This window comes from Podarcis bocagei (genome assembly GCF_964188305.1).
Source record: "Podarcis bocagei genome assembly, chromosome: 6".
Classification (NCBI taxonomy): domain Eukaryota; kingdom Metazoa; phylum Chordata; class Lepidosauria; order Squamata; family Lacertidae; genus Podarcis; species Podarcis bocagei.
In genome coordinates, this window is record NC_138130.1 from 44,751,514 (window position 1) to 44,759,648 (window position 8,135).

Consider the following 8,135-nt stretch of genomic DNA (forward strand, 5'->3'; position numbering starts at 1 on the left):
GGATATTCAACTTGGAGGTATTGCAGCAAAAAGGTCACTGCCCCTGGCAATTAGTTTTGCCTCTGAGTCACGAACTTTCCATTGTCTGTCCCCATACAGTTGGCCATGATATTGTAGACTGGAAAGAAATCTGCTTCTACCTTTTCAAAGAATCAGAAATTTGAGGACTGTAGAGCGGATCATTTTTCTTTTTGATTGCATGATAGAGAGCATTCTCCCATCACTTCCACCAAAGCTAAATGCCAGTTTACAGGGTTGTGTTTCTGCTGAGACCCACATCCCAGGACTTCTCCTCCTCCTCCTTCCCACCTCTGCTTGCAATGACCTATAATAATGTTACCAGATGTCCCTGTTTCCTAGGGACAGTCCCCGGATTTACACATCAGTCCCCATACAAAATCCATTGAAGTTGAAAAGTGTCCCTGGATTCATTGAAAAAAATCTGGTAACCTTAACCTATAACTATCACTGAAACTACCAAAAGTAATAGTAGCATAACTGCCATTTTGAATAACAGAACCTATCCCTCTACTGACCCACCTAGAATACATTAGATATCCTATCTGTTTGTATCTCTGGTCCTATTAAGACATAGAAAGGATAATAGCAGAATACAGATGACATACATAATCTTCCAGCTACTAAACTAGTCCACCCAAGGACAAAATAGATGAAAATTAAAAGGCTGTTGGCTACCAGGATCAGCAGCAAGACAGAGTAAGGAAGAAGAAAAGGCAGTGTGAAATATGAACATGAAATATCCCACGCTGATATTTAATGAAGACAAGTGGTTATACATCATACAAGCGAAGTGAAACACAGGTCTGGTAAAATAGCAAGATTCTAGACACAGATTCATTGTCATGTTCTTCTAAATAGTGTAGTGTTTTGGTTAGTTTCCCATAGTACTAAGGGGGGGGGAAATCATCTACATATTTGGAAAAATAAGCACAAGCCAATAAAATAATGTATTAGATCAGCTTCTGCAATTAGTCAGCTGTGCTTGTTAACTTATTGCTCCACATAGCTAGATACTGAGATGTTGCAAATCACACAGATTTTTTTAAAAATAATATTTTCCTGTTAAACTGCAGTAGCTCAGTTCAGAGTGAGTAGCAAACAGACCTGGGAAAGTGATTATGAGCTAGTTTTCAATCAGCAGGTGAGAATAATAATTTTAAGATGCAAGTTTCAATATTGACTTCACTGTTTCTCAGCTTCACAGACAGATTTTTCAGGAAATGAAGTTGTGTGTTTTTCTTTTCATATGGCATAAGAGACACACAGCTGTAGTTTTCACAGAGTAGACCTTCTATGGAGTAGACCTCCTACGGTGAATCAGGCTATGCTGAACCAAATGGTTCAATGCTCATGACTGAAACATTACCAGGATTTCAAAGGTAGAGGTGGAATTGACATCCGGGTGGAATGTTTGAAAGGCTGACATTTTCATGAGGCCAGCTGAGACAACTGGCATATCACCCAGAATGCTTTGCTCTGAGGAAAGATCCCGTTTCTAATTTCCTCTGAGTGAGGCAGGGAAGCAGAGGGGCTAACATAGCAGCAAATATTTTTTTTTAAAAAGTGGAATACATTAATGACAGGCATCACTTGTCTCAGATGACACTATCTCTTACAATGGCCCTGCATGCATTGACTAATCTATGGCTTCCTAATGATAACTTCATAATTTTAAAAAAGGATGGTGATTAAAGAAAATATTCCTTGTGCTTGAATAAACACAAATAGCCACCCAACCAAATTCTTTGGTTATTTCCTAATAGTAATAACACGCAACATCAGCATTTTAATAATATAGGATTGTCACAGAAATCTCTCTTTAAGAAGGAGGGCATACACACTGCATTTTGTGGCACTGTCACCCTGAATAAAACTGAGATTTCTGAGGTGCATTGTAAAACAGATGTGGGGAACCTTTGTCCCTCCAGATGTTGTTGATCAGCTTCAGGCAGCATGGCCAATGCCTAGGGATTTGGGGAGTTGTAGTACAGCAAGGTCTGAAAAAACAAACATTCTTCATACTTGCTCCAAAATGTACTGTGTTTTTTACAAATCTGCTTATGAATAAAACTTACACGAAAGGGCCTAATGTATTTTTATAACTGGGAGTTTTGATTCTTCCTCATGGCAAGGTTCTGATGATGGGACCAGTTAAATCTCTTTGAAAGCCATAGATTCCTTGGTTTATTTTAACATTTTCTATCTGAGTTTGAATCAAATCTGAGAAAGATCATTGGCTAAAAGTAATTGAAGCCCAATCTTATACAGTGTATTTTTATTTCAAAAGCAAGAATATACACAGGATTACCAAATTTAGCAGAATGAAAAGAGAGCTGTGACTTTATTCCAGAGAAGTATTTAGCTCACTATAACCCCCTTCTGTCTGACATTAAGAAAGAAAGAAATTTCTTTTCTGGCTGAAACCCCAACATTTGAGGAGATTAAGCATCCTTAAATTGATAACATTGATTAATGAAGAAATGGACAGTGTGCAATACGGTATACTGACTTCAGCAGAAAGTAAAATGCAGCCACTTTCTATTGAAATCATGATGAAGGTTGAAGGCCTGGTCAACGAAACCTGAAGGACATCAAGATGGAAATCTGTAATGATAATGTAAGACCACAGGCTATAATTATATTAAAGAAAATTATTGCAAAGCAACCTTCCACTTACTGAGCTATTAGGGAGCTTGGATGTATCTGAATACCTCTTTGACATTGGTGATGATACTAGATAAACAAGACATAAGGCAGAATATGCACTTATAACAGCTGAGGTAAACAGATTCATAGCTCACTTTTTTCACCACAGTTTCACAGAGTCTTATCACAGCTAGAAGATGCAGTGACAAGAGAAAAATGTTTTATATTCCCACAATTAAAATTAAACTATAATGCTTTTGGGAAACAGGTATACCACATACCAAGCTGTTGATACTGAAATCATTGAGGGAAAGTCCTTTTGGTGGTACCCCAACCAGTTTGTCATCTGCTCTGCATTGAGATAGGAAAGGTAATAGGGCCGGCAAGGAAACAAAGGGTGTGAAATCTATGCCAGACAGCGTGTAGGTGGGGGCCCCTCCTTCAACTCACTGGTAGTTAGAAAGACAAAGGCCAGAGTTGGGAGTGGAGTTATATGAGCTAGAAGCTAGAAGACTGAAGCAGCAGGCTGGGAAGTCAGGGACAAAGTGATGCTTATCCAAGGCTGTGGCTATGAGAGAAGCAAGACTCTCTTGGGGTGTTAATGCTGTGAACCCATCCATCATAGGCTCAGGCTGCATATATGTGTAAATTATCCATATACCAGAAAGACACTACAGTCTGCACTGTACTTCATTCCAAAAGGAAAGACAAACCCTGGGTAAGCTCCTGGAACCCCTGGAAGGTTAAACCACTCAGAGTGTGTGCAACAGTGCTATAACCAAAGAGTCTCGTTTTGGTATTGTACTGCAGGTGGATTTTTTCTTTTCTTTAACTGAATTATATTTGAAACTTTCAGCCCAAACACTATCACTCTCTAACCTTCATTTTCCTGCTTACACTTCATTTTTTTTTTTTTTAGAGCAGGTCATAAACAAGCTTCACTGAAATACTCCTTTAAGCTGTTTAATTGTGATTTTGTATGGGTCATTGTGTTTCTAAATCAGCCATGAGTAGAGGTGGGTTAAAAAAAAAACCACTATTGAAAAGAATCTAGCTTTCTCCTCTAATTTAATCAGTGAAAGATCTCAACAGAGAAAGTGGAGGTGTATGTCTCTGAGGAGAAATGACAGACATAAAAATACTTTACTTGGCACAAACATCTCCTACAACTGAGAACACAAGGGACTTGACTTTTGGATCCATTCCCAGTTCATGAAGAAAGGTGACTCTCATTCTAACAGAAATAAGACCTTGAGGTAGACCGATCTAGAATTCAAATAGAACTCTGATGCAGAGTGTGTGTATAACTGTGTTCTTATACAAAAAAACAAACAGTCCATTGGTACTCTTTAACACATCAAATCTATCAGCAACAATAGATATATTTTAAAGTCTTTAGGTGGAATAAGTGAAGCTTACTCTTTAGAAATAATTGAGCGACAAATGCTTTCAGAACAGGGTTTACTTGTAACTTTGAATCTCCCAATCCACACCTCATTGAACTAAACCAATCTTCCTGTCACACAGAGCAATTCTAAGGTGGGGTTGATGGAAGATACTGTGGCAGACAACTTGAACTTGCTAAATCCTGGCAGTAAACAATGTCCATGGTTAAAGGGTGTGGGGAGTAGATTTCCTATTTTTCACCTTTCTTTTTAAGCATCCGCCCCACTGGAACTAGTAAGTGGGGAAAATACAGTTGGTATCCCCACCCTCTTTGCCTTTATGAAGGCATGTTGCAGCAATGAGGGGGAATTGGACATGGTATATTCAAAGCCTACCCAACATCCTATGGAACACCCTGTCTCACCAAGACATGGTACCACCCAAGGCAAGGTGTGCTACTGCTGGTCTTTCTCTCTCCCGCCCCCCCCTTACTTTTCAGGTTCTGCCAGTGCTAATGCATTGAAGGAATCCCACCTCCTCCTACATGCCTTGCACTGAGGAAGGCATGTGGATCCTTCCTAAGAGTGATATAGTCTGGAAGAGGTGACCCAAAATAATGCCTACACCACCATTACTTTAAACTGTTCTAAAAAGAATACCCAGCTACCCTGGAAAATTGGTGGCAACGTAGGCATTCTTCTGGGCCACTTGCCTCAGAATGTACCACTCTAGGTAAGGACTCTGTCCCCTTCCTCAGAGGGAGACAGAGGAGGGGGCAGAGGAGGAGATGTGCTGCCACAAAGTTAGTGGTTTCAAAATATTAAAAGAACAAGGGGAAAGAGCAGTGGCAGTGAGTAAGGCAAGTGAATGGGAGCCTGGGGCAATAAAATTGCAACACTTGCCCCTGCTGCTCAAAGCAAATGTCTCATTTGCCTAATGGGGAGGCCAGCACTGCATGGTGTACCTTCAGCTGTACAGTGAAGGCAACAGAATTCCCCACTAATAATAAAGAAGATCCTCAATACTGGGCCTTCCTCTCCACCATGCTCCTCCCTTTCTGCTGGCAGAGGAGAAAATCTAAATCATACAACAGTCCCTCAGCTGACCTTACCAGCAAATGAGGATTGTTCCCATGGAACCAACTGTGTAGGCAATGCAGATATGTTAAAAAAAGGTAAAGGTAAGTTCAGTCAAAGGCGCCCATGGGGTGTGGCGCCCATCTTGCTTCAGGGTGATGGAGCCAGTGTTTGTCCGCAAACAGCTTTCCAGGTCATGTGGCCAGCATGACTAAGCTGCTTCTGGCGCAATGGGACACCATGACGAGTGTCAGAGCGCACAGAAACACTGTTTACCTTCCCACCGTAGCAGTACCTATTTATCTACTCACACTGGTGTGCTTTCAAACTGCTAGGCCGGCAGAAGCTGGGACAGAACAACAGGAGCTCACCCCATTGCAGGGATTTGAGCTGCTGACCTTCCAATCAGCAAGCCCAAGAGGCTGAGCGGTTTAGACCACAGTGCCACCCACTCCTCCCTGCAGATGTATATATACATCTGAAACATAAATCACCAGGCGCTGGTCAATTATGGACACATTAGCTGGTGTGGATGGGTTGCAGTATATTGGGAGCCCGATCTTTTTAATTTCCTATCATTCCTCATAGGGGCTTCACTGCAACGCCTTGATCATTTTGGTTTCCCCTTTCTGAACTTTTTCCAGCTCTACAATCTCCTGTTTGAAGTGAGGTAACCAGAACTGTACAGTTTTTCAAATGTGGTCATGCCATAGATTTGCATAATGTCATTATGATATTGGCAGTTTTATTTTAAATTTGTTCCTAATGATCCCTGGCATTGAATTGGCTTTTTGAATTGGCTTTTTTTTGGTGCTGCCACACAATTGTAGCTGCTGATACTTTTTTATTGCTAGTGTGGAGTGAAATGTTATGCTGTTATTGTAATTTGTACTTTTACATTTTGAATTGCTTTATTTCTGAATGTTTATTTTATTTGTGAATCACTGTGGAGCTTTGCCTATATAAAAGCACTTGCGTAAATAGAAAATGTAGATATATTGATGCTCATTGTCATTATTAAGACATGTATTTGATTTTGCAAAACTATTGCTCCTAGTTATATTCCCCAACATCTTTCACATCCTGACCACTGTGGTAATACCGCCTGAGGTATAAAACAGAAAAGGGTGTGTGAGGTACACTAAACACCTGCTTTTAAAATTATCAGTGCAGATTAATATTGTGATTTCTGCTTTACACTCATTCTTTTTTGTTTGTTTGGTTCTAGTTACATATAGGCACAAACTGGCTTTCAAAGGGCTGAATCCAATTCTATAATGTATAAATATATTAGTCAAATTAAACTTCCTTTTGTTCAGTAAATTCTTAGAAATGTGCCCAGTTATTCACATGATACTTTGGAATATTGGCAGTTAAAAGGGTGGCACCACTTAAAAAACAATATTCTAAGAGTGGTGCTTAATGAAAAATATCCCGTGTAGCTGTATCCATCCTGCTCTATTTCTTACTCCTCTTCTCACTGTGTCGATCTGTCTTGGAAATAGGGATTTGAAGAAAAGAAAAAGAAGTAAAGAGCCACAGATTCTTTTTGTTTTGTTTTATCATCAGCTCCAAAGAGCAGGTGTTTGGCAGGCATCCTGATTTTTGCATATCTGTTGATTTCCATGTTTTGTAATTTTTAAAACAACACAATCCATTATTGTGTGGACTCCTCCAAAAGATTTTTAAGAGTGTACTTCTCACCAAAAAAAGTAAAATAAAAATAAAAATGCAAGCTCAACCTACTGAAGGGCTCATCATGTCGCATGATTGAGCTATATTCTGTTACATTTTGTTTTGAGTCCATTAGTGCAGTATGATATGACAGATACGGCAATAAATAACTCCATTTTAAGACAAATATGTTCCAGTGTTCCAAATTATCAGTGGCTAAGGATCAGGAAAAAACAGTTTGCATCATGTAGCTAGAAAAACCTGGCTTTGGCATTTTTTAACGTTGACCGCCAGCTGGATCCTGGATAGATATGAACAGTTGATTGGGTTCATGGGCTTCTTGGCTTATTCTGCTACCACCCACTCCTACGCAATACACTGACTAAACATTTGAATATTCATTCAGCGCCTTATTATAGAGCCTAGTTTTCATCTTAGGGAAGTTAACTTTTATCACTTACTTAAAGATATAGTACTGAGCTTATATCCACAAATAACTCCAAATGCGGGGGTGTGTGTGTGTGTGTGTGTGTGTGTGTGTGTGTGTGTGTGTGTTTTATATTGTAAACAGTTCTGGGATCTTCAGATTAAGATTTCTGGCTCACACACATTTATTAAATAGTAAATAATAAGATAAATGTTGCTATGCAATACCTGCTGGAGTGCATGGTCTGGGCAATCAGCCTTATTCTTGCTTTGCTTGGTTAGAGGTCTTTCGCAATGGCACTCTGTATGATGTGTTGGGAAAAGTCAACTAGGTGAGACAAACAGACAGCTCAGGTTAATAATAATCATTAACTATTGCTTCCTCTGGCGAACCAGTCAAGAGAACAGAAAGATATGGCAGGTGGGAAGGGCTTGGGATGAATGGCAGAGTGGCAGCAGCTCAGGGCAATGGGAATGGCTGGGTAGAACTCAGGCAAACTGGTCCTTGCCTTCCCCCCTTCCCCACAAGAGGTCACTCTGCCTAATAGTACAGCCACCAATCTCAGTGAAATTCTACACCAAACTTGCCTAATCTCAGCTTGTTCTATCAGTACATTTTCAAAATAATTGAACAGCATGCCTTTTAACTGCTGCCTTGTTAGAGCAGGGCCTGTGTCAAAGGGCCCATGACTTAGTTATGCATTGTATGGATGAAAAAGTGTGCCATTTTATGTAAGGGGCAGATTTAAGGCTAGATCTGAGAGGCAATTAGGCAAAAACTCAAGTTTGTGTGTGTGATTCTCTAACACAACCACACCTTTTGATTTGGAGAGTGGAGGGGAAATTTTTGGAAAATGTACTCATTATTTCCCAAATTATTATATTCTGGCAAAAGTCTGCTGGGAA

At 39.9% G+C, this 8,135-nt stretch overlaps 1 long non-coding RNA gene across 1 annotated transcript; it reads right to left on the reverse strand.

The window, feature by feature from the left end:
- Positions 1 to 2,367: 2,367 nt before the first annotated feature.
- Positions 2,368 to 7,550, reverse strand: LOC308589052. Its single transcript, XR_014009067.1, has 3 exons — positions 7,458 to 7,550; positions 2,949 to 3,018; positions 2,368 to 2,625 (listed from the first exon to the last, which is right to left on the reverse strand). It is a non-coding gene; the product is annotated as an uncharacterized lncRNA (long non-coding RNA).
- Positions 7,551 to 8,135: the final 585 nt, after the last annotated feature.